General features: G+C 48.3%; 1 long non-coding RNA gene across 2 annotated transcripts in view; it reads right to left on the bottom strand.

The window, feature by feature from the left end:
• LOC143836892 (uncharacterized) overlaps positions 1-25751 on the bottom strand; it is a 34718-nt gene extending 8967 nt beyond the window's left edge. Inside the window, exons 1-4 of one of the 2 annotated variants that reach the window (XR_013230818.1) lie at positions 25720-25751; positions 22472-22647; positions 20933-21082; positions 14658-14787 (exon numbers count right to left, since the gene is read on the bottom strand). This is a non-coding gene — a long non-coding RNA (uncharacterized LOC143836892). Of the gene's footprint in view, positions 1-14657; positions 14788-20932; positions 21083-22471; positions 22648-25719 lie in introns of those variants that run through there. The other variant, XR_013230819.1, reaches the window with a different exon arrangement.
• Positions 25752-26104: the final 353 nt, after the last annotated feature.

The raw sequence follows: 26104 nt of genomic DNA, 5'->3' as shown, positions 1-26104 counted from the left end.
TTATGTTCTGTTATCTTTATGCCTTGGCCTGTGTAGTGTCTGAAAAAACAAATGGCCTTGTTGCTCTGTAACACCCAGATGTCAAACTTCTGAAATGCTTTCACTTTCCTTTTGCTTTGATGATAAAAGGCCTTTTTGCTGGGAATATATTTTGGTGTGCAAAATGCCAAATGTAGAGGGGGCATTGAGTAAAGGCTGTATGTATCCTGACTTTGCCATTTTCAACCTTGTCTTCAGCAATGTATTCCTGTGGTGGCTGAAAGCCCATATCTGCTCTCTAAAATCCTAATAGAACAACTTATGGACTTTTCTCAGGAACAGCCTATGTCTATTTTTATGGTTCCTTGGATGGGCATCACGGGGAAATGATACCTCCCCAACTATGTCTCACATTCTGTTCTGCTGTGCTCTCCTTATTTTGTTATGCATTTATTTTAGCATTTTTAGTCCATGTTTCTTCCCAATGAGGACCTAAAGTGGTTTACAAAATATGAAAAATGCAATTTAGAAGAGTCAATTTAGATGAGCAAAGACTAGAAAAAGCCAAACAGCACAGCACACCATCTCCTGGGCTAGTCCTGGATCTGTTGTCCTGGTTCACTTAGGGTTTCTGGCTGCAAACCATGGATTAAGACCCCTTGGTCTTGTGTTCTTTGGCTTGCACCCCAAGTATTAAGCTCTGGGCAATGTCAAGATTTAAATACCTGCAAAAAGGAAGAAACCAAAGCTCAGCCCAAATCTCATTCAGCTGCTCTCAAGATGTTCCCTGCTAGAAAAGCTTATGGACACACTAGGCTTGCCATCTGTATCAACCCCAGCTCAGAGCATCAGCAGGAGGGAAAAATACAAGAAAAGCTGACACCAGCTTCTAGGCTGATATATTACATTTGTATACAACCCAGAAGAGAGAACAGGTTGCTCTAGGAATTACTGGAAACACTATGGTTTTCCTGTAGAGTTTCTAGCAATTCCTAGAGCTCCCAATTCTCACTTGTGGTTTGTTTCTAGAAGTAAAGCCTGGCAACCCTAGACCACACCCTGGCTTAAATGCTTACTAAAAGGGCTTCTATCCTTTCCGTTCTCTCCACTTATCTCAACCTACATCTTCCTGTCTCTACCACTTTTGAGCCCTCAGAGAGTTTCTAAGGAAGGGACCCATTCCTTTGGTGATAACCATATATTGTCCCAACAAAAGATATGTTTCTGGGCAGGAGGTAAGATGGATAGCACTTAGAAAATAAGGTTTTAAGTTCTGAAACAACAGGTTAGTAGAGGGTTAAAAATCCTCACTAAGCAGATAGAGCCCCAGCCATAGGCTGCTCTGAGCCCTCTTACTGGCCAGCAACAGCTGAGTGGGAGTTGACATTCTGGCTGTGTGCTGGAGGGAAGGCATTTGGAGCCTGAGTCTGACAGAATCTTAGATCAGGGATCATCAACTCCCAGTCCGCGGCCCGGTAGCCAGCCGCAAAGGCCTTGATACCGGGCCGCCGGCAGCTGCGCCTGCCTCTCCCCTCCCCTTCGCTCGCGGCCCGGCTAGCTTCTTGTTGTGGGGAAGAGGCAGACACAGCCTCCGGCACACCAGCGGACGCAAACGTGCATGTGCGGAGCTGCCGCGCATGCGCGTTAGTGCCCCCTGCTGGCAAAAACGCGCATGCACAGCTACTCTGCACATGCGCATTAGCGCCAACCGCTGGCGAAAACATGCATGCGCGGTGCCCGGGCCAACAGCTCTCCCTCACCCCCGGGGGTGGTCCTCAACCGGAAAAAGGTTGGGGACTATTGTCTTAGATGATCACATACTTTGAGGAGAAATTGAAGTGAGAGAACTGAATTAACTAGAGCTAATCCACACTGTGTCTGGACAACTAGGGCAGGTATTTGGCAGTGAGAATATGGGCAATGAGATGTTATCTATCCACTTGGTATGAAACAGTGGAGTTCAGAGGAACTCAAAATAAAAGAGATAAAATATAAACCAATGTGTTTTGGGATAAACACTGTAACAAAATATCTCAGTTTAAAAGAATTCTTAACAACTGAAAGAAAAGTCTGTGAACGTCTCTCAAAAGCCTGTAACAAAGTATGGAAACCTGTAAAATAACTGATTTGTATAAAGAAACTTGATTCCTTGTTCCAGCTACCCTTTCCCTCATTGTAAAGTCAAACCTTTGATTTGTTTGTTGGTAAAAATGATTCAGTGCCATTCTGATGAAGGGTTTTTAAGAAAAGAAGGCTCTACGCTTCCCAAAAAGTTCTAGGGCTGAGTAGAGCCAAAAAGATATCATGCAGGGGGGATACGATATCAAAAGCGCATCTCCCCACCTTGGCCAGGACGCATCTGGTCATCGCGTCCCAAGCTAGGAATCTGGGAGTGACCTTAGATGCCTTGCTAAACTTGGAAGCTCAGGTCAAAAAGGTAGCAGGCTAGGCATTTTTCCGTCTTCGCCAGGCTCGGCTATTAGCGCCCTGCCTGTCCCCTGATCACCTAGCCACAGTGATCCATGCGACAGTCACCTCCAGAATAGATTTCTGTAACTCGCTCTATGCGGGCCTAACCTTACACCTGATCTGGAAATTACAGCAGGTACAAAATGCAGCTGCCAGGGTCCTCACAGGGACATCTTGGAGGAACCATACCCAGCCTGTCCTGAGGCAGCTGCATTGGCTACTGATTGCTGCCCGGATCAGATTCAAGGTTTTGGTTTTAACCAAGGCTCTCTGCGGTCTGGGAACCACATACCTGAGGGACCACCTTGTGCCCTATGCCCACCCCCCGCAGGGCCTTGCGCTCTATGGGTACAAATCTGATGGTCGTATCTGGTCCCTGGGAGGCACATCTGGTCTCGACCAGGGCCAGGGCCTTTTTGGTCCTGGTCCCTCCTGGTGGAATGAGCTCCTGGGTGAGCTGCGCGTCCCTGCAGGATTTACCAGCTTTCCGCAGGGCCTGCAAAACAGAGCTCTTCCGCCAGGTGTATGGTTGAGGCCAGCGCCTCAATGGTAGATCGGATCCCCCCCCCAGGGTTACTTTGGTGGTGATTGTTTATTTGTCCCTTGGGATACAGACTCAGTTGTGTATTGCCGCCGCCATTTGGATTGGTTTGGGTTAGGTTGGCCTTGCTGGTTTTAGGTGGGATTTTATTGTATTAGGGGGTTTGTGGGGGTTTTATTAAATGTGACCCACCACGAGCCTCATGGGAGTAGTGGGCAATGAATGAATGAATGAATGAATGAATGAATGAATGAATGAATGAATGAATGAATGAATGAATGAAATTGTGATGGGGTGAGATTGAGCTTCATTTTTATAACAAAGAATACCACACTAGTAGGCCTTGCTCAGTTCCTGAGGAAACAGCATTTCATTTTGGAGGGAAATTATACCTCACAGTGGAGAAATATGTAGAGGTCACCTTCTCATTCATTCATTCATTCATTCATTCATTCATTCATTCATTCATTCATTCATTCATTCACTTAGGTGCCTCTCCCAGACCTGCCAGCTGATGGCAGCTTATAATAGTAATTCAAACAATAAAATAAAAAAAAAACCAACCCTTCCCCCTCACACCAGTCTACACCAACTACATTATTCCACCTCCCAGCTGCCCTCTCCAGTCAGACATCGGAGGAGAGGCAATATCTTCCAATCCACCCAACCTCAGCCAAATGCCTGGAAGAAGATCTCTGTCTTTACAGGCCCTTTGGAACTGTGGCAGTTCCATCAGGGCCCCCAGCTCTTAGGGGGCCATATCCAGGTAGTGAGTGATTTGATAACATTAGCCCTGTTCACAAGTTAAAGTGAAGGCACATGCAGTCCATGCACAGCGTACCTTAGATTTATCTTTAGAGCAATGGCACGCCAGTCAGCACACACATGCATGCGCAAAGCTCTGCACCTGCGTCCAGGTGCTGGGTTGTACACCACGACTGGCGCCTCCCCTCTTCCCCTGTGCTGCGGTGCAGGCCGCTTCGGGCTGGAACGGCTGCTTTGGTGCCCGAAGCGCACAAGCCTAACATTGCTCTCCTCCTTCTCCCCCACCCCATTGTACTGCTGATTCAGTGGCCTGCCTAAAATCTGCTTGCACAGATTTTGGCTATGGCTATGGGGATTTTCTAGAGCCTCTTGTGGCGCAGAGTGGTAAGGCAGCGACATGCTGTCTGAAGCTGTCTGCCCATGAGGTTGGGAGTTCGATCCCAGCAGCCGGCTCAAGGTCGACTCAGCCTTCCATCCTTCCGAGGTCGGTAAAATGAGTACCCAGCTTGCTGGGGGGTAAACGGTCATGACTGGGGAAGGCACTGGCAAACCACCCCGTATTGAGTCTGCCATGAAAACGCTGGAGGGCGTCACCCCAAGGGTCAGACATGACCTGGTGCTTGCACAGGGGATACCTTTACCTTTACCTTTATGGGGATTTTCACAGCCATAGAGCAGTAAACAAACCTCCATGAAAGGCTGAGCCTAAGGGACAATTTATATGATAAAAACCACTGAGGAAGAAAACAACTTTGAAAACGGGCTACTGAAAAGGGAGGGGGAATTGTGTTTTGGTTTATGTTTGCACATCCTTAGCTATGAAGGCAATATCTACAGAATAAATTGGAATAATTATAGACAAAAAAGATTACATTTTTGCATGCGGGGGCCGGCTGCTGCATGACTGCCAGCACTGATCCTCCTCTCCGTGCCATGCCATTGGCCACCTCGGGGTTCGGTGATCGCCAAGGCAGCTGAACCGTGACAAAGCGCTCCCCCCTAACCCTCGTCCTGAAATATCTCCAAATCCCTCTTAATTATCTCCACTGGACAGTTTTTATGTCCCTCGCAAACTTCTCTTTCTCTAGCCCTGTTCACATATTGCAGGGAACTCCTGTATGACCAGCAGGTAACATGTGTCCACTTAAGCACAGGCTGCTAAAAGAATAAATAGTCTGAATAAGAAGAGAGACAGCTGAATAAGAAGAGAAGAAAGGAGACGGACAGGCCTAACAGTCTAACTCATTAATGGGTTCTTCTGGAGGCAAGCTTGGGAGAAGTAGGCTCAAAGGATCAAAGTATGCTCAACGTCGAGCCAATCAGGACACAGGAGGGGATTATTTGAAAAAGACCAGGAAGTTCCTGATTTAAATATGCTAACAACGCATCTCCTCCGATGCTCCCTGCAGGATATTCTTCATATCCTGTTGAATCATGCACGCTACAAATCTTGCATATTTCAACAAGGCCGATGGGAGTTTGTTTTGCGAAAGGAAAGCAGCGCCAATACATGGATAAATGTAGACTCACAATTATGCAGGCATTGAATGTAACGGCGCTGGCCGCTTTAGGCTGGAACGGCCGCTTTGGCACCCAAAGTGCACAACCCTATTATATGAATCATAGAATCATAGAGTTCAAAGGGGCCATAGAGGCCATCTAGTCCAACCCCCTGCTCAACGCAGGATCAGATATGTGCCAGGCAAGAGGCTGCCATTCTGAGCCTGTGGCTAAGAGCAAACTCTTAAAAAGGAGTCTGACCTAGCTTGGCAGACTTAAACAGTGTCTGGCTATGGCCCAAGCCTAGACTATTGCGGGATGCCACTGGTTGTGGAAGACAGTATGTCAGTCTGAGAGGCAGGGGTCCTGCCTTATTTAACAAGTCTCTCCAGGGAAGGAAGTGTTGGATACATTCAATGAATAAAACTTAGTTTAAATCATGCACTGATCTTTATCCTGGGGTGCAAGCCAAATTTCAGTTTGCATTTCAGGCTATCCTGACCCCAATCAAGGCATGGGATTTTCTGTCCCGAATTCCCATGTGCTGCCACATTTCTTTGTTTGTGTTTTTATACTGCCCTTACTGCTTTATCATCCAAGCCCTGGATGGTCCACAATGGTAAACTTAAACCTTCCAATTACAAATTAAAGCATTCCAATGAAAACATCTTTTAAACCAGGGGTAGTCAAACTGCGGCCTTCCAGATGTCCATGGACTACAATTCCCAGAAGCCCCTGCCAGCGAATGCTGGCAGGGGCTTCTGGGAATTGTAGTTCATGGACATCTGGAGGGCCGCAGTTTGACTATCCCTGTTTTAAACATTTAAAAGGAATAGTATACAGTCAGCTGGTCAGCCACACAACCGGGGAGGCGGGGACAGCCGGAGGGGGTCAGTAACTGAATTTCAACACCCATCATCAGCCAATGACCTGGGGGAACAGCTCTGTTTGAAAGACCCTGCAGAATTCAAGCAATTTCTGCAGAGCCCTGATCTCGTCTGGAAGCCTGTCCCACCAGGTTGGAGCCAGGACAGAAAAGGCCCTGGTCCTGGTTGGTAACAGGCTTACATGGAACAGAGGCCAGGATAAATGAAAACTTAGATTCCATTTAAAAAAAGAAAACCTCACTAGAATCACTCATGATAAAGGCATTTCCAGGGAATACCTGGAAGAAACGGTAGCTCTAGGAATTGCTGGAAACACTATAGTAAATTCATATGACAAAACTGTAGAGCTTCCCGCAATTCCTAGAACTACTGCTGTCGAGTACTACTGCTGTCACTTCCAGGTATTTTGGGTTTGATTCCCTGTTCCTCCCCATGCAGCCAGCTGGGTGACCTTGGGCTCATCACAGCCCTGATAGTGCTGTTCTCACAGAGCAGTCCTGACAGAACTCTCTCAGCCTCCTTACAGAGTGTCTGTTGTGGGGAGAGGAAGAGAAGTGATTGTAAGGCGCTTTGAGACTCCTTCGGGTAGTGAAAAGCAGGATACAAAACCCAACTCTTCCTCTTCCATGGTAATTACATAATTGCACTGGTGATGCTGCCCCCACCCCACTTTCCCCACCCCACCGTACTGCTGGCTGCCAGGATCCAGCTACATTAAAAACTGAGGAGAAAATTTGCAGGCCTGTTGTTGACAAAAGACTTCTAATAGAAGAAGAAGAGTTGGTTTTTATACCCCACTTTTCACTGAAGGAGTCTCAAAGTGGTTTACAATTGCCTTCCCTTCCCTCTCCCCACAACAGACACACTGTGATGTGAGTGAGGCTGAGAAAGCTTCTGACAGGACTGCTCGGTCAGAACAGCTTTATCAGTGCTGTGGGGAGCCCAAGGTCACCCAGCTGGCTGCATGTGGGGGAGCGCAGAATCGAACCTGGCATGCCAGATTAGAAGCCGCCACTAACAACCACTACATCACGCTGGCAGGATACTGGTAGCAGGATACTCTCACCTTATTTTCCAGGGTTTCTGACCATGTCGAACTATTCCAGGTGTTTGAAGGTAGCCAAAGGTAGCTTTTCACCTGTGCAGTTCTGTTGGCCATTTATTTTGAAATCCCACATGCCAGGGGAGCCATCTCTCTCTCTCTCTGTGTGTGCTTTCTTCAGGACACAAGGAGGGTGTCAACTTGCTTTCAAGTTAAATCCTAGACCAGAAAATCTTTGCGTGAGCAGCAGGTACTTAACTAACTTTAAAAAAGAGAGAAAGAAAAACCTCTTGAAGTGTTCCCGGAGAGTTCTTCTAGAAAATTGCTACGGTGCTTGTCAAGTGTCTTCTCTCCACCCCCCACCCCCCACCCCACGAAACCTCTCTTTGAGTTTTCCACACCAGGCAGTGGTTGCTATGATACATCATGCCCATTGATACCGGCGTACAACATGACTCATTTCATGGACAGAAGATGGCATGACAAGGACTTATCAGAGCGGGAAATTAGAAAGATGCTGTTCCAGAAAGCCATTAGCATAAGGCACCTCAATATCATTTAAAGTGGTTTACGCTTTTAAGGAAACGACACACATTTACGATAAATGCGGTGTACGGAAATTTGGTTTTATGCGTCTTCTGAATTCAGGACAACTGTTCAGCTAGTGAACACTGGAACGGAAGAGAGAGAGAAAGGAAAGGAAAGGAAAGGAAAGGAAAGGAAAGGAAAGGAAAGGAAAGGAAAGGAAAGGAAAGGAAAGGAAAGGAAAGGAAAGGAAAGGAAAGGATGGAAGAAAACCTGGGTCTAAAATCCACAGTTTCTCATCATCGCCTTAGCTTGTGCCTTACGGCCGGAGAATTAAAACAAAATGACCACTCAAAGGGCACAATCAAGCAGGCTTCCTAATGCAGTTCAACACTAGGGGGCTTTACGCACCGGGATCTTTGTTGCAAATTGGTCACTGAATGAAAAATCGCCATTTAAAGTAGTGGAATTCGTCGTTATGCACACCTGCCTTTGTAGTGGAATCCAGTTGCGTTTTGTAGCGTTTCCCACAGGTTTCCGGTCTCAGCAGAAATCGCTAGAAAGGAAGTGCTATTGCCAAGCTTGTCCCGCCCCTGGCCGTCAAGCAGCCAATGGGCAGCCGTTAGCATGCTCCCAAACAGCCCCTTTCCCTTTAAGAAAGGTTTTTTTAAAAAAAAAAAAACAGACCCATAGCAACGAATCTGTGTAGATTCGTTGCAACGGAGAGACCCATCCAGCTGCCTGGTGTGTTTGAGCTGTCGTTTGATCGTTTGATCGTTGCCACGCTTCCTCCGAGTGAAACCCCCCCCCCTCTCACGGGCCCGATTTTTGGCTGAATGAATGTGTAAAAAATAAAGGGAAAATACTTCAGCAAACGTGCTTTTCTGTGGTTTGTGCTTAGTGACTAAAGGGGAGGGACTGAAGCCAGGGAAGCCTCTAAACAGAAAGAGGCTCGCTGGTGCGTTTATCCCTGCTCGCTCGGAGAAAAAAAAAATGGCGATCGCTTCGCCGGAAGATCAGAGAAGAGAGCCAGGGGGAGGGACTTTGTAGAAACCGCAACAATGTTAACGTTCAGGTCTTTTTCGCTAGTGTTGCAGATTGGTTGCAGGACTGTATCGCTTTCCGGAGGGTGAATCCACTTTTGGGGATTTCCCTGAAAGCGCTACAAGGAAGCGCTTTTTGCAGATTGGTTTCAGGTGTGTGGCAGATTGTCGACGACGTTGTGCAAAACAGCAAATCAGTAGCGTTTTCAATTGGCAACCATTGTGCTATTTTGAAGGCGTGCAAAAAGCCCCTAGTATTTGGGGGAATTTCCACCGTTTTAAAGAGGCAAACTCTTTTGTGTTTAATACCGGCAATACAGCCAAGTATGTGACACCAGGACTTAATTCCCATCATTCATCTATTGCAAATCATCTTGGCTCTTAGAGACCAAGGCCTTCCCCAATGAGAATACAATAAAAGTCCTGCTGGATCAGAACACTGGTCCGTCTAGTCCAGCATCCTTTCTCACACAGAAGACAACCAATATCCCTGGACAGCTAGCAACAGGGCATACAGGCCTAGACCTTCATAAGTACACAATAAGGATCCTAGTAGATCAAACCAGTGGTCCATCTAGTCCAGCATCCTGTTTCACACAGTGGCCAGCCAGTTCCTTTGGAGTGCCAGCAACAGGGCACAGTGGCTGAGGCCTTTCACTGATGCTGCCTTCTGGCTCTGGGATTCAAAGGTCAACATGGAGGTTTACTCAAGTTCTTAATGTGGAGGTTCCCCTTCAGTCACAAACGGCTAGTAGCCATTGACATGGGTATGTGTAGCTTGGAGAAGAGGAGGGAAAGGGGGTTGATACGATAGCCGTACTTAATTCTGCAAAATGTAGACATGTTGAAGAGGGGGCCAGCTTGTTTTCTGCATAACACTATCATCGCTGCAGAAATAACTTCTGTGTAGAACAATACACAACACCAGTGTGAATTCTTATTGGGTAAAGAGGGCACTGCAGGGGAGGGTGCTGGACTGGCATTCTGTAGAAGTTGCACGAGAGAGTCTGATTCACAGTTATCGACAAGTGGCCCATTCCCCATCGACCACCTCATTTTCACTTCCCTTGACCTCTCCAAAGTCAACCCCCCACCAAGTTGCTCAGGCAGCGATCAAAGCTGTCATTTTCCTTTCGGTGTGGTGGTGTCACTTTCCCTGACAAGGACTGGTTTTAACAGACCCTTCCCCACATGGAAAGAGGGTGACGAAATCCTCTCGGGCCTTGAGTCTTTCCACCAAACTATCGGTTCCCTGTTCGGAAGCTCTACGTTTAGACACAAATCAAAATAAACACGCAGGGCACGGAATCGCCCCAGAGGATCCGTCCGATTATATCCATCAAGGGTCTGACTTAGCCCGGAGTTAATAAACGACAACTCTTCCTTATTATAAAGCCCATGATCATAGGCGTTTTCATTAAATCACGAAATTAGCCCAAGCAAATTGGAAAGACGCGGAGGTGAATTTCGGCACCAAGGCACTGACGAGAGCTTTATGAGTTCTACTAATGGGCAGTTTGAAAGTATCAGAAAGTACCGCAATCAACATCGCTCTGTTATTTTCATTAACTTTGTGACACCTTTAATTGGATCCTCTTTCTTCCTGCAAACACCTCGGCTTTTGAAGCGCCCGGTTTCTCAAGCAGTGCTGTGGTGCTTATCTGTTTAGATAAATCGATGGAACAGCACGTTCTGAAAGGGGCTGCCTGACACCTGATAGAAGAGGAGGCCCCTTCAAAGGCTTGACGCCACCCTCCAGGGATAACAGTGGAGAAAGGAGCTTCCACCAGCAAGCTGTCCTCTTCAAGGGGGAAGATCAAACGTGCTGCTCCTGTTGTGTTAAATTCGGCACAGGGAAGAACTTGCGTTCCATCCATTTGCTAATTGCTCTCTCCTTAAAAGCCAGTCCAAACGTTCTTAACTCTCAGCATTGCACCTGGTCCTTTGGGGCTATGTAGCAGCACCTAGAGTGCCTTTGACACCTTGCATCCATCCTCTATGGGAAAATGTCCATGCCTAGAAGGGCTGTGTAGGACAAAGGGCCTCCGGATAAGAGCCTAGCTCATCTATGGGAAAATGTTCATGCCTAGAAGGCCTGTGTAGGACGAAGGCCCTCCAGATAAGAGCCTAGCACACCCATCCTCTATGGGAAAATGTCCATGCCTAGAAGGACTGTGTAGGACAAAGGGCCTCCGGATAAGAGCCTAACTCAACGGAGTCAGTTTTCTCTAAATACAGCCACAAAAGGCACGTGAACGATGCACCACTAAGTCCTGCACATGGTGCATCACCAAGTGTTCCGCTTTCATCGAGATGGCTTCTGAATTTTGCTCCTTTTGTTTGGCACGCTTTCGTCGCAGCTGGAACTGATCGCCGGAGCTGGCTGGATTTATGATTATCGCGCGGAAGAGTTACACACAGGAAGCACATAATAATCTAAAATATGCAGCCAAGTAGGTATAACTGTTAACGAGACAGATTGGGCAGTTCCTCCAAATGCTAACATCTATGTCAGGCTTTCTCAGTCAGGGTTTTGTGAAACTTTGGGGTTTCTTGACGGCCCTGGAGGGGCTTCCTGAATGGGTGGGGGTTAATTTTTAATATATTTTTTTTAATTTGTTAATCATTTATCAGGCGGTCTGACCATATATGGTCATGTCAACCCTCCCTCCCCTTCCCAAAAAGCCCAAAGATGGGCCTGGAGGGAGTGAGAAGGGTATAGGCCCCGGGTGGGCATGGACACAGGTTTGCTTTCCAATCGTATTCACAAAATCACAGAATCATAGAGTTGGAAGGGGCCATACAGGCCATCTAGTCCCACCCCCTGCTCAACGCAGGATTAGCCCTAAGCATCCTAAAGCATCCAAGAAAAGTGTGTATCCAACCAGTGAGGGGGAGCTCACCACCTCCTTAGGCAGCCTATTCCACTGCTGAACTACTCTGACTGTGAAAAAAATTTTCCTGATATCTAGCCTATATCGTTGTACTTGAAGTTTAAACCCATTACTGCGTGTCCTCTCCTCTGCAGCCAACGGAAACAGCATCCTGCCCTCCTCCAAGTGACAACCTTTCAAATACTTAAAGAGGGCTATCATGTCCCCTCTCAACCTCCTTTTCTCCAGGCTGAACATTCCCAAGTCCCTCAACCTATCTTCATAGGGCTTGGTCCCTTGGCCCCAGATCATCTTCGTCGCTCTCCTCTGTACCCTTTCAATTTTATCTACGTCCTTCTTGAAGTGAAGCCTCCAGAACTGCACACAGTACTCCAGGTGTGGTCTGACCAGTGCCGTATACAATGGGACTATGACATCTTGTGATTTTGATGTGATGCCCCTGTTGATACAGCCCAAAATGGCATTCACCTTTTTTACCGCCACATCACACTGCCTGCTCATGTTTAGCTTACAATCCACAAGTACCCCAAGATTATGCATGTTCGCACCACTTCTGGGGTTTCACGAAGCCTGAAGAATGTTTCAGGGGGTTCTCACCAATAAAAAAGCCGAGAAAGGCTGATCTAAGTTTTCAAGTCACTCAGCCACAATTGGGGAGAGTACAAAGAGCTCCATCACATCTCACTGGAAAGCGCAATGCACACATTCCTGGGGCAGATCAAAAATCGCTGTCTGGAGAAGCAGACGCTGGAGTTTCTCTGAAGCCATTTGCAGATGTTCCATGAGAATTTTTTTATTTTTAGACTTTTGTACTGCCCCTCCTGGCCACTCAGAATAGACCACTATGACGTTGATAGACTAATGGCGTGAATTAGTAGACTCCTTGTAGCTCTATTCTCTCTGGCTATAGAGCATGAATCACTGGGGGAGGGGGACAGTCGTGAATGTTCTGCATTATGCAGAAGGTTGGACCCTTGGGATCCCTTGCAGCTCTATGGTTTCTGTATTTCTGTGTTTAAGGATCCGTGATCCTTGGGTCCCCTTCCAACTCTATGGTTTCTATATTATGCTTAAAGGTCCATGATGCTTTAGTATGCTTTGGGCTGATCCTGCGTTGAGCAGGGGGTTGGACTAGATGGCCTGTATGGCCCCTTCCAACTCATCATGGACCTTTAAGCATAATATAGAAACCATAGAGTTTAAACTACAAGTACAACGATATAGGCTAGATATCAGTAAAAAGTTTTTCACAGTCAGAGTAGTTCAGCAGTGGAATAGGCTGCCTAAGGAGGTGGTGAGCTCCCCCTCACTGGCAGTCTTCAAGCAAAGGTTGGATACACACTTTTCTTGGCTGCTTCAGGATGCTTTGGGCTAATCCTGGGTTGAGCAGGGGGTTGGACTAGATGGCCTGCATGGCCCCTTCCAACTCTATGATTCTATGATCCTTAGGACCCCTTCCAGCTCTATGGTTTCTATATGGCTATGCTTAAGAGCTCATGACCCTTGGGACACCTGTCAACTCTATGGTTTCTATTTGTCTATGTTTATGAGTCCACCTTTGGGACCCCTTCCAATTCCATGGTTTCTATATTTCTATGTAAATAGGTCTATGCAGTAGCAATGCTTAAGGGTCCATGACCCTTGGACCCCCTTCCAACTCTATGGTTTCTATATCTCAATGTTTAAGTGTCCATGATCCTTGGTTCCCCTTCCAACTCTATAGTTTCTATATGTCTATGTTTATGAGTCCACCTTTGGGACCCCTTCCAATTCCATGGTTTCTATATTTCTATGTAAATAGGTCTATGCAGTAGCAATGCTTAAGGGTCCATGACCCTTGGACCCCCTTCCAACTCTATGGTTTCTATATCTCAATGTTTAAGTGTCCATGATCCTTGGTTCCCCTTCCAACTCTATAGTTTCTATATGTCTATGTTTATGAGTCCACCTTTGGGACCCCTTCCAATTCCATGGTTTCTATATTTCTATGTAAATAGGTCTATGCAGTAGCAATGTGTTGTCACATAACATGTACAAAGGCCCTCTAGATGCTTTTTTTTCTGTTTCGGGGACTGGACAACAGAAGTCAGCTAATGGCTTATAGCTGCCTAGGACAGCATCTCCACTGACGTGCCACTAACTAGATCATCTCTGATCTAAGTGGTTAAGTGCTTCATTAGGAACTTACAACGCCCTGGCAAACCCACCACTGCTTTCGACACCAGAAACATTTTGCCATATGCCTAACGTGGATGCGAAACGGGGCTCCCCGGCAATCACATGCCGAAATCTGGATTGCATACTGATCACCACCTACTGGCTTCTCCTGGGCAGGGCGCATGTAAATCAATGATCACAAGTGTTGTCCTTCAAGTGACTGACTTTGGAGGAGGAGGAAACGAGAGGAGGAGGAAGCCTATTGCTACGGATCTGTCTGGTAAGGCAGGGGTAGTCAACCTGTGGTCCTCCAGATGTTCATGGACTACAATTCCCATGAGCCCCTGCCAGCTGGCAGGGGCTCATGGTAATTGTAGTCCATGAACATCTGGAGGACCACAGGTTGACTACCCCTGTGGTAAGGCATGCCCGTCATTCTCAAGTTCTTCTTCCAAGAACGCAGCCTTAATTGGGACTTGTACCACTGATCTGTGGGCAAGAGGAATGGATATCAGCCTTCTGTTATGCTTTCTGATAAAGTGGTCTAGAGCAGAACTATTTGAACCCCAAAGTACTTGACTCCGTTGTGCCCAATCTGCCTTGGCTTATTTTCCAAAGTTGACTCGACACATCTGAAGGACAATGCTCTTTCTCAAGAGCTTTTTGCTTTTGATCTTCTTTTCTCATACAAAGGGTCGTCTTTCATGGCTTCCTGGGAAACAGCCAATAATAGCTCATTCCTTCTACAAAGGGTGTGAAAAAAATAAGAGTTATTTTGGAAAGAACAGTAGGCTCGGAACACATTGAATCAGAAAAACCAAGCTTCTGTGACGCTGGTGGAACGTTTAGTTTTTGGGCGAATTTATCATTTATTTATTTACCTCGTTGTTATCAAATTTGCACTGGCCTCCTTCCCTGCATTTTACCTTCACAACAACCCTGGTAGGTAGGCTCGACCAGAGTGTGCGAGCGGCTTAAGGTCCCCCTGCAGTTTTCAAGACAGGAAAAGAAGCCCGTGTCAGCGCGGTGTAGCGGTTAAGAGCAGCGATTTCTAATCTGGAGAGCCAGGTTTGATTCCCCACTCCTCCACATGCAGCCAGCTGGGTGACATTGGGCTCATCACCATTCTGTTAGAGCTGTTATCACAGGGCAGTTCTGTCAGAGCTTTCTCAGCCCCAACCAGGGCCAGGGTTTTTTCAGCTCTGGCCCACACCTGGTGGAAGACTCTTCCAAAGAAGATCAGAGCCCGCTGAAACCTCAAACAGTTCCAGAGGCCTGCAAGACAGAGCCCTCCACCAGTGTAACTAAGGGCAACCATACCCCCTGAATTGTTACCTGTGGTACAGGGAATGGATTCAGGACCGAAGCTTTCACTAGGTATGCCAGGAGTTGGTCTGCAGCAGCCCTTTCAGCCACCTCCCCCAGGAATTCTTTGGAAATTTCTAAACAGAGGCTGGAGAGCCATCTGACAGAGAGGCTGATTCTGTGAAGGCTCAAGGGGGTGGCAGGTGACAGTGGATGAGCGAGAGGGTTGGGAGTGTCCTACATAGTGCAGGGGGTTGGACTAGATGACCCATGAGGTCCCTTCCAACTCTATGATTCTAGGATTCTATGATTCTATAAATACTAGGTGCTAAACAGGGCAGTAGTTGGCAGGATCCCATGGTTCCAATGATGGTTTCTTCAGCAATGGGTAAATCACTGCCTCCTGTAGCCCTTCGAGAAATTCTGCCATTGAAAGGGAGAGATTAGTTGTCTCCTAAAGGGGCCCTCCTATCCTCTCATTGCTCTTCTTAAAGAGCCACGAAGGGAAGGGGCCTAATGGGCATGTGGTCGGCCTCATAAGCAAGAGCAGTGCATTTTTAAACCAAAAATGAACAGAGCCTGGTCTAGAAAGGATCTTGTGCATTAATTTAAGTGCTATGTGAATATTGGGCTTTTAAAATCAAGAATGAGCCTCTTGTGGCGCAGAGTGGTAGGGCAGCCGTCTGAAAGCTTTGCCCATGAGGCTGGGAGTTCAATCCCAGCAGCCGGCTCAAGGTTGACTCAGCCTTCCATCCTTCTGAGGTCGGTAAAATGAGTACCCAGCTTGCTGGGGGGTAACCGGTAATGACTGGGGAAGGCACTGGCAAACCACCCCGTATTGAGTCTGCCAAGAAAACGCTAGAGGGCGTCACCCCAAGGGTCAGACATGACTCGGTGCTTGCACAGGGGGTACCTTTACCTTTACCTTTAAAATCAAGAAAGAAACATTTTTGAAACTCAACATCAAGAAAAAATCAAGAAAACGAAGATCATGGCATCCGGCCCTCTCAATTCCTGGCAAATAGAAGGGGAAGAAATGGAGATAGTGACAGATTTTATTTTCCTGGGCTCCAAGATCACTGCAGATGGGGACTGCAGCAAAGAAATTAAAAGACGCTTGCTCCTGGGGAGGAAAGCTATGGCAAATCTAGACAGCATCCTAAAAAGCAGAGACATCACCCTGCCAACAAAAGTGCGTTTAGTCAAGGCTATGGTCTTCCCAGTTGCAATGTATGGCTGCGAAAGTTGGACCATAAGGAAGGCTGAGCGTCAAAGAATTGAGGGTTTTGAACTCTGGTGCTGGAGAAGACTCTTGCGAGTCCCTTGGACTGCAAGGCGAACAAACCGGTCAGTCCTAGAGGAGATCAGCCTAGACTGCTCCTTAGAAGGCCAGATCCTGAAGATGAAACTCAAATACTTTGGCCACCTCATGAGAAGGAAGGACTCCCTGGAGAAGAGCCTAATGCTGGGAGCGATTGAGGGCAAAAGAAGAAGGGGACGACAGAGAATGAGGTGGCTGGATGGAGTCACTGAAACAGTCAGTGGGAACTTAAATGGACTCCGGGGAATGGTAGAGGACAGGAAGGCCTGGAGGATCATTGTCCATGGGGTCGCGATGGGTCGGACACGACTTCACACCTAACAACTACAAGAAACATTTTGTTTTCATGCATTCTCCTTCCATTCTTTAATTCACAAAACAGGTTTGCCAGTCTCCTCCTCGGCCACCAGCAGGAAATGGGGGGGGGGGGAGTTTGGGGTTGCTAGATTTAAATTAGGAAACTCCTGGTCATTTGGGGGTGGAACCTGGGGAGGACAGGGACTTCAGTGGGGTAAGGACTCCATAGGCTCTACCCTCCAAAGCAGTGGTCCCCAACTTTTTTATCACCAGGGACCGGTCAACACTTGACAATTTTACTGAGGACCGGGGGGTAGACTTTTGCCCAGGGACATCTCCGCCTGAGCCCCTGCTCCATTTCCTTTCCCGCTGGCACCCCTGACTTCCCGTCGCCCGCTGGGGAGCGCTGCCAGCAGCAGCTACACAGTGCCACACCAAGGGGGAGTCCCAGCTATGGCGGCTGCTGGAAAGCACCAAAGGTGAGCCAATGGCCTGATAGCCCCCAAGGCAACAGCCAGGTAGGAGGACGAGGAGGAGCCGTGGCCCGGTACTGACTGATCAACGGACCGTTACCGGTCTCCGGACCGGGGGTTGGGGACCACTGCTCCAAAGCATCCATTTTCTCCAGGGGAACGGATCTTTGAGCTGTCATTCATGGAGATCCCCAGGTCCCACCTGGAGTCCTGTCATCCTTAAAACACATGCCTATGTACCATACCCAGTTCCATTCCAGTGCATTTGGTTTTGTACGCAGCTTATAGAAAGTCTGGAGTTTTTGGCACCGTGGCCTTTCTGCGTCGTAAATATTAAATGTTAATGTTCGCACACCATCTGGAAGCCCCTTCATTTTCAAATTCTCCCTCCCATCATAACCAATAAGAGAGGGATCATTAAGGGGGAGAGATTTTATTTCGGCACATCGAGGATGTGACCTATAGGATGCTGCCTAGGCAAAATATTAAGGATGGAGTTTTTATCAGCCAATCTTTCTTTATCGCTGCTTATTTGCAAAGAATTGGGGAAATAAAATCCACGGTGCAGTAAAAACGAAACAAATAGTGGTACTAATTTAATACTGTAACAAAAATTACCTTCTCTCCTCACCCCCCCCCCCCCACCCACCCCTCCTGGCTTAGTTTAATGTAGCTTTCCGTTCAGAGTTCCTTTTCTCATTGTTGGTCCCATAGCACCGTTATGTAGAACAGGAGTAGTCAACCTGTGGTCCTCCAGATGTCCATGGACTATAATTCCCATGAGCCCCTGCCAGCATTAGCTGGCAGGGGCTCATGGGAATTGTAGTCCATGAACATCTGGAGGACCACAGGTTGACTACACCTGTGGTAAGGCATGCCCGTCATCCTCAAGTTCTTCCTTCCAAGAACATTGGTCCCATAGCACCGTTATATAGAACAGGGGTAGTCAACCTGTGGTCCTCCAGATGTCCATGGACTACAATTCCCAATTCTCATTGTTGGTCCCATAGCACTGTTATATAGAACAGGGGTAGTCAACCTGTGGTCCTCCAGATGTCCATGGACTACAATTCCCATGAGCCCCTGCCAGCGTTTGCTGGCAGGGGCTCATGGGAATTGTAGTCCATGGACATCTGGAGGACCACAGGTTGACTACCCCTGATATAGAAGACCTCCATCCAGCAGTGTCCTTTGGGGGCATCTATTGTGATTCACATGAGGGTGAGTCCATCCACTTAAAAAATTGATTTCAGTAAAACAGTCTTTCTCAGGGTTTTTTTTTACCATTGAAAATCCCCTGAAACATCATTCAGGCTTCAAGAAGCCTCAGAAGTGGCATGATTGTGCAGAATATGGTTGGGAAGCAGAGCTGTGGACACGCCCACCCAAGGCCCCTCCCCTCCCACCCCCTCCTGGCCCATCATTGGCCATTTTGGGATGGGGAGCTGGGCGACATGGCTAAATTTGGTCATTTCGCCTGATAGGAGTTTAACATTTTTTAAAATATATACAAAAAATAACTAACGCAAACCTATGCTGATTCTGTGAACTTAAGCAGATGGGCAGAAGGGATTGGGTCGATGCTTGGCTCTTGTGGCCCTTTCTTGCATGCCCAGGGAAATGCCGATCACCACTGTGGGGACAGAAGGTGAAATTCTTCCAAGGCAGACTGGACAGGGATTCTGGGGTGTTTTGGGAAGGGTATCATCTGAGCATGGAATTGGGGGTCACTGTGGGTGGGCAGGTAGTTGCGAATTTCCTGTATTCTGCAGGGGGTTGGACTAGACGACCCTGGAGGTCCCTTCCAACTCTATGATTCCATTCAGGGTCATCAAGAAGGCCTGTAGTAGAAAGACACGTAATGGAGCACAAGTCCATTGGCTTCTCCACTGAAACAAAAAGGCAGCTGATACACACAAGTGTTCCTAAGGGTACGGGAGAAGGTACACAAGTTCTTGGATCAGAAAGGTAGATCTGACCTGATTATTATTATTATTATTATTATTATTATTTATTTGATTTGTATGACCGCCGCTCTCGGAAACCGGCTCGCGGCGGTTCACAACATTTTAATACAAATACAATATATTAACCATTAAAATTCCCCATTAAAACCCCATTAAAACCCCATTAAAACAATGACTAAGTCACAATGATGGCGATTAAAACTATTCCCGTACAGGCCCACTGGATGAGCAGAAGGGAACGGAGGATAATTGGGCATAGGATGGAACACTCTGGGGAACCAGGTCAGTTTAGTACTGGCCTCCCCCCTCCGGGGAGAGGGGTCCGATCTTAGCCCCGGGCCATCACCCGGCCTTAGACAAACGCCTGGCGGAAGAGCTCCGTTTTGCAGGCTCCGACAGGGCCCGCAGCTCTTCAGGGAGCTCATTCCACCAGGTAGGGGCCAGGACCGAAAAGACCCTGGCCCTTGTCGAGGCCAGGCGTGCCTCCCGGGGATTAGGGATGCCAGCCCCCCGGTGGGACCTGGGGATCCTCCAGAGTTACAGTTATCGCCACACCACGAAGATCACTTCCCCTGGAGAAAATGGATGCCTTGGGGAGTGAACGCTGTGACAGTCAAAGGTCTCCAAACAGTGAACATGCTTTGTAGTGAACATGGCACATGGAGGCCCCTGTCCTCCATAGGGACCATCCCTACATCTACAAGAGTTTCCCAATCTGAAGCTGACAACCCTACCCCCCCCTCCCCATCCAGAGCTGGTGGCCAAAGGGACTTGACAATCCTCAACCAGATTATGCTTTGTACATTCATTACCACATCGTGAAACTATATAATGGAGGCTTTTTATGGCCGCTATACTATATGTTCTCGGATGGTCAGTAATGGGTTTAACCTTCAGTAATGAGTTTAACCCATGTGTAAAACGGTACTGACTAGATATCCAGGGGCGAGGGGGGAGGGTCACAGTCCGAGTAGCTCAGCAGTGGAGTCAGCTGCCTAAGGAAGTGGTGAGCTCCCCCTCACGGGTGGTCTTCAAGCAGCAGCTGGACAGAGACTTATCATGGATGTCTTCACCAGTATGGTGTACTGCTTAAGACAGAGGCTTCTAATCTGTAGAGCTGGTTTTGACTCTCCACTCCTCCGGCACATGCAGCCAGCTGGGTGACCTTGGGATAATCACAGTCCTGTTAGAGCTGTTCTCACAGAGAAGTTCTGTCAGGACTCCGTCAGCCCCATCTACCTCACACGGTGCCTGTTGTGGGAGGTGGGAGGGAAAGCAATTGTAAGTTGCTTTGAGACTCCTTCAGGTAGAGAAAAGCGGGGTATAAAAACCAGCTTCCTTTTCTGATCCTGCATCAAGCAGGGGGTTGGACTAGATGGCCCGTATGACCCCTTCCTTCTCTATGATTCTACAAATAAATGATTTGAGAGGTGTGAAATGCACACGCACCTCAAATCCCACATGCTGACCTTTTCACACATGTTGACTATGCATCTCAGGTCTGAAATATATGATACATCTATTTACAGGTAGTTTCTGGGTTCACCGCTGTAATAAGAAGTCACACGTGAGTTCCAAGGAGAAGAATCTGATTTTGGTGCCAATGGGTGGCGGTGGAGGGGCAGTAGCCTGCTGTCCCACCTCCAGCCCTTTCTTCCTGAGCCTAAAGAATCCCAACTGAGAACTGTAGCTCCACATGGAGTAGTCTGAGGACTCAGAGACCAAAGTCATACAGAATAATTTCAGAGATGTTGCTCTATTTCTTACCTGGGTCAAGGACAGGTATGGGCCAGGTTGGACCTGTGGACATCAGTCCTTCATCCCTGGTCTAGAAGATTGCACAGACTGAGCTGGCGGTGTGGTGATTTGATGGTCCTACTTAGCACCAAAGGGCTGGGTCCTTTTCAAGCTAGGGTTCTGTAACAGGAGGAGCATTAGACATTCAGAGTTGAGAACTGTCCCAAAGCTTCAGTGGCAGCTGAAGCCACCGTGACCAAATTTCTGGAGAGGGGGGCATATATTTTTTCTAATGAAATCAGTGTTCTGGGGAAGGATAACTGCTCAAACCCAAGTTGAGAAGTTTCAGATGGCTGTACATACCGAAGTGCCGTCTAGTTTGGTGTAGTGGTGTGGTTTGGTGTAGTGGTTAGGAGTGCGGACTTCTAAGCTGGCATGCCAGGCTTGATTCTCTGCTCCTCCACATGCAGCCAGCTGGGTGACCTTGGGCTCGCCATGGAACTGATAAAACTGTTCTGACTGAGCAGTGATATCAGGGCTCTCTCAGCCTCACCCACCCCACAGGGTGTCTGTTGTGGGGAGAGGAATGGGAAGGCGACTGTAAGCCGCTTTGAGCCTCCTTCGGGTAGGGAAAAGCGGCATATAAGAACCAATAATAATAATAATAATAATAATACTTCTTCTTCTTCTTCATATATGGTCAGACCGCCTGATAAATGATTAACAAATTAAAAAAAATATCAAAAATTAACTCCCACCCATTCAGGAAGCCTCTCCAGGGCCATCAAGAAACCCCAAAGTTTCACAAAACCCTGACTGAGAAAGCCTGACGTAGATGTTAGCATTTGGAGGGACGGCAATCGGAAGCCGCTTTGAGCCTCCTTCGGGTAGAGAAAAGTGGCATATAAGAACCAGCTCTTCTTCTTCTTCATTAACATCAGGGCTCTCTCAGCCTCCCCTCCCTCACAGGGTGTCTGTTGTGGGGAGAGGAAAAGGAAGGCAACTGTAAGCCGCTTTGAGCCTCCTTCGGGTAGAGAAAAGCGGCATATAAGAACCAGCTCTTCTTCTTCTTCAGTAACATCAGGGCTCTCTCAGCCTCCCCTCCCTCACAGGGTGTCTGTTGTGCAGAGAGGAATGGGAAGGTGATTGTAAGCCGCTTTGAACCTCCTTCGGGTAGAGAAAAGCGGCATATAAGAACCAACTCTTCTTCTTCTTCTTCTAGTCTCAAAATGACTTACAGCTGCCCCAGCAAAGGGCTTTCGAGGCAAGGGAGCTGCAGAGGTGGCTTGCCATGGCCTTCCTCTGCAGAGCCCCCTTGCTTAGCTTCCAAGCTCTGATGAGACTGGGCTGCTTTCCTTCTCCCAGAGAGCTGCAGTTCCTGCCAAGAGCAACTGGAAATGCCAAGTTTCCAGCCGGCAGCCTGCACAAAGTCCGCACCACGTTCTATTAAGCAGCACCATCTCCGCCCGTCCCCAGGCCGGCTATTAGGGCTGATGTACATCAAGGTTCCATTAAGCATGACACGCTGCTCTTGCAATTCACACGGCTCCCGTCCAAACGGATATTTACCTGAAGGCCTTTGAATGGGTTCTGTCGAAACCGGACGCCATCACTCTGCAAAAGTTCAGCTCCCGCTCCGACATCTTCTCTCTTCCTTGAATAAATATTGCATGAGGGGGAAGCGCAGAAGGGCCGTTTATATCCATTGCTTTTTTCAAAATTTACTTATATCCTCATGCAATTCGCTGTGTGGGGTTAAAAAGAAGAAGAAGAAGAAGAAGAAGAAGAAGAAGAAGAAGAAGAAGAAGAAGAAGAAGTCCCCAGGATGCATTATTCCAAGTCAGAAAGCATCAAGGTAACAGATAAAAGAATCCAGTATGTGGTTTCTTTGGCCTCGGATATTAGATGCCTCCAAGCAGTATTGGAACCAATACTGTGCGTCAACTGCACAAAACAGGCAAAAAATATTTGGACGAGTAATGTTGCCAACCTCCAGGTGGTGGCTGGATATCTCTTAGAATCATCAAGTTGGAAGGGGCCATAAAGGCCATCTAGTCTAGCCCCCTGCTCAAGCATCCAGGATCAGTGTCTGTCCAGCCGTTGCTTAAAGAAGGCCAGTGAGGGGGAGCTCACCACCTCCTTAGGCAGCCCCTTCCACTGCTGAACTACTCTGACTGTGAAAAAAAAATTCCCTGATAGCTAGCTAATATCATTATACGTACAGTTTAAAGCAATTACTGTGGGTCCTCTCCTCTGCTGCCAACCAGAACCTTTCCCTGCCCTCCTCTGTGATGACCTTTCATATATTTAAAGACAACAATCTCCTAGGATAATAACTGATCTCCAGATGCAAGAGATCAACCCCCCCTGGAGACAACGGCCACTCTGGAAGGTGGATTTTCTGGCATAGTCCCCAATGAAGTCCCTCCCCTTTTCAAGCCCCGCCCTCCTCAGGTTCCATCCGCAACATCTCCAAGTCTTTCTCCACCTGGAGCTGGCAGCCATACTGAGCAGCCATGTTTATCCTAGATCTTAAGTTGTGGAGCCATATTTTTCGCTGTGTAAGACTTACCTAGACAGTGTATCAGTCTTACAAGAGACCCTTTCCAGACATTCTCAGGGGAAGTAAGGGGAAATAAGTCCCATCCCAAATGATACACATTCACTGGAAACCATGTTCAGAAACTGTTGGAAGATGCAAGATCTGTAGTGTGGACCAGTGGTCCCCAACCTTTTTATCACTGGGGTCCACTCAACGCTTGACAGTTTTACTAAGGCCCACTGGGGGGGGGTAGTTTACTCCTCTACTCTCAACCACTGCCCTAACGCTCTCTGATCGCTATGGTAATGTTTAAACATCCCTTCAAAATAAGATACAGACACGCCACAACAATGAACATAAGGAACATTTTATTTTCATGGAAATTTTAACTCATGACAATGACAAATCAATGGGAACCCTGAGCTTGTTTCTCTGCAACGAGATAGTCCCATCTGGGAGTGATGGGAGACAATGACACCCGAAGTAGGGGGGGGGTGGAGAGAAGGCATCCTTTGCGGCCCACCTCCAATTAGTCAACGGACCACATGTGGTCCACAGCACACAGGTTGAGGATCGCTAGTGTGGACGATTCAACAACATACAAAGATTATCCTACAGGAGGCATCAGAGGAGATATGTAGTAAAAACCTTCATCTAATGTTTGGAGTTTACCAAATCAACATACATATTTAACTCTGCTTTCTTTGAGTCAAAACATGCAAGGTTTCAGCCAGGCATACAGCAACAGGAAAACTCCATAATCACCACTTTCCCCAGGAGCATGCCCAGTCTGTCTGCCAACAAAAGTATATGCAACTTGGCCACCAGGGGGTATCTAACAAGGACAAGGAGGGCAAACAGGAGATTTGGAGGGTGGAGCCTGGGCAGGAGCAGGGAAAAGACCTCAGCAGGGTATAATGCTAAAGAATCCACTCTCCAAGGCAGCCATTTTCTCCAGCAGAACTAATTTCTGTCATCAACTGCAAGAGTGGGAGATCTCCAGGCCCAACATGGAAGTTGACAACCCTGACTTTTTCACATGCGCCTTTAGCTGTTAAAGCCCTTGTTTTATATGCGAACTAGCAAGAAAGCCCATTGCAACCAGGAATGCAATGGGCGCTAGGACCCAGGGGACACCAGGAGGTGCTTTTTTTTTCTGCTGCGTGGAGCTGTGAAAGGCTCCTACAGGGTTTTTTTTTTCTGCTGCTTGGAGCTGGGAAAGGCTCCTGCAGGGTTTTTTTCCTGCTGCTTGGATCAGCGAAAGGCTCCTACAGGGTTTTTTTTTCTGCGTGGAGCTGGGAAAGGCTCCTACAGGGTTTTTTTTTTCTGCTGCGTGGAGCTGGGAAAGGCTCCTACAGGGTTTTTTTTTCTGCTGCGTGGAGCTGGGAAAGGCTCCTACAGGGTTTTTTTTTTCTGCTGCGTGGAGCTGGGAAAGGCTCCTACAGGGTTTTTTTTTCTGCTGCGTGGAGCTGGGAAAGGCTCCTACAGGGTTTTTTTTTTCTGCTGCGTGGAGCTGGGAAAGGCTCCTACAGGGTTTTTTTTTTCTGCTGCGTGGAGCTGGGAAAGGCTCCTACAGGGTTTTTCTTTTCTGCTGCGTGGAGCTGGGAAAGGCTCCTACAGGGTTTTTCTTTTCTGCTGCGTGGAGCTGGGAAAGGCTCCTACAGGGTTTTTTTTTTCTGCTGCGTGGACCTGGGAAAGGCTCCTACAGGGTTTTTTTTTTCTGCTGCCTCTCGTGGGCGTGCCGGCTTGGAGCTCCTACAGGGGTTTTTTTTTTCTGCTGCTTGGATCTGCGAAAGGCTCCTACAGAGTTAATTTTTTTCTGCTGCCTCTCGTCGGCGCGCCGGCTTGGAGCTCCTACAGGGTTTTTTTTTTCTGCTGCCTCTCGTCGCGCTAGCGGCGAAAGGCTCCTCCGGGGGTGTTTCTTTTTTCTCTGCAGCTTCTCGGTGGCTGGAGTCTTGTGTTGTGTTTGCGGCGGGGGCTTCCTTGGGGCGGCAGAAGGCTTCCCTTCCCCCCCCACCCATCCCCCCCCCCCCCCGAGGCTCTCTGGAGCCTTCTGCCGCCGGCCGCAGCGGGCTCACAGCGTCGTAGACGCTGTGAGCCCGCTGCGGCCGGCGGCAGAAGGCTTCCCTTCCCCCCCCCACCCATCCACCCCCCCGAGGCTCTCTGGAGCCTTCTCTCGGCCGGCGGAGCGGGCTCACAGCGTCCACAACGCTGCGAGGCCGCTCCGCCGGCCGAGAGAAGGCTTCCCGGCCCACCCCCCAGCCGAGGCTCTCACCAGGCGGGCCGCCATTTTCCGAGCGAGTGAAGCAGGCAATGGGGAGCCGCGCTTCGCGCGGCTCCCCATTGTCTGCTTGGGGCGGGATTGACACTCGGAGGGGCCAATCAGGAGCCGCTTCGCGGCTCCTGATTGGCCCCCCCCCCGAGTTTTTATCCCGGACCGGTCCCGCCCTAACTCCTCCCCACTACCCCTTACTCCTTTATACAGTCCGTGGCGCCCGTGGCGCCACGGGCTGTTTACAGATAGGGCTGACATCTGAGCAGTTATTCTTACCACACCTGGTTTGGCTCCAAGCAACATTAGTCTCTTGCACAGCTTGCTGCTATGAGGCAAAGCATCCCTGATTCCTCCCAAGGGTTAATAAGTATATCAAGGATTCCAT

Source organism: Paroedura picta, chromosome 4 (assembly GCF_049243985.1).
Source record: "Paroedura picta isolate Pp20150507F chromosome 4, Ppicta_v3.0, whole genome shotgun sequence".
NCBI lineage: Eukaryota > Metazoa > Chordata > Lepidosauria > Squamata > Gekkonidae > Paroedura > Paroedura picta.
This window is presented reverse-complemented; position numbering and strand designations above follow the sequence as displayed.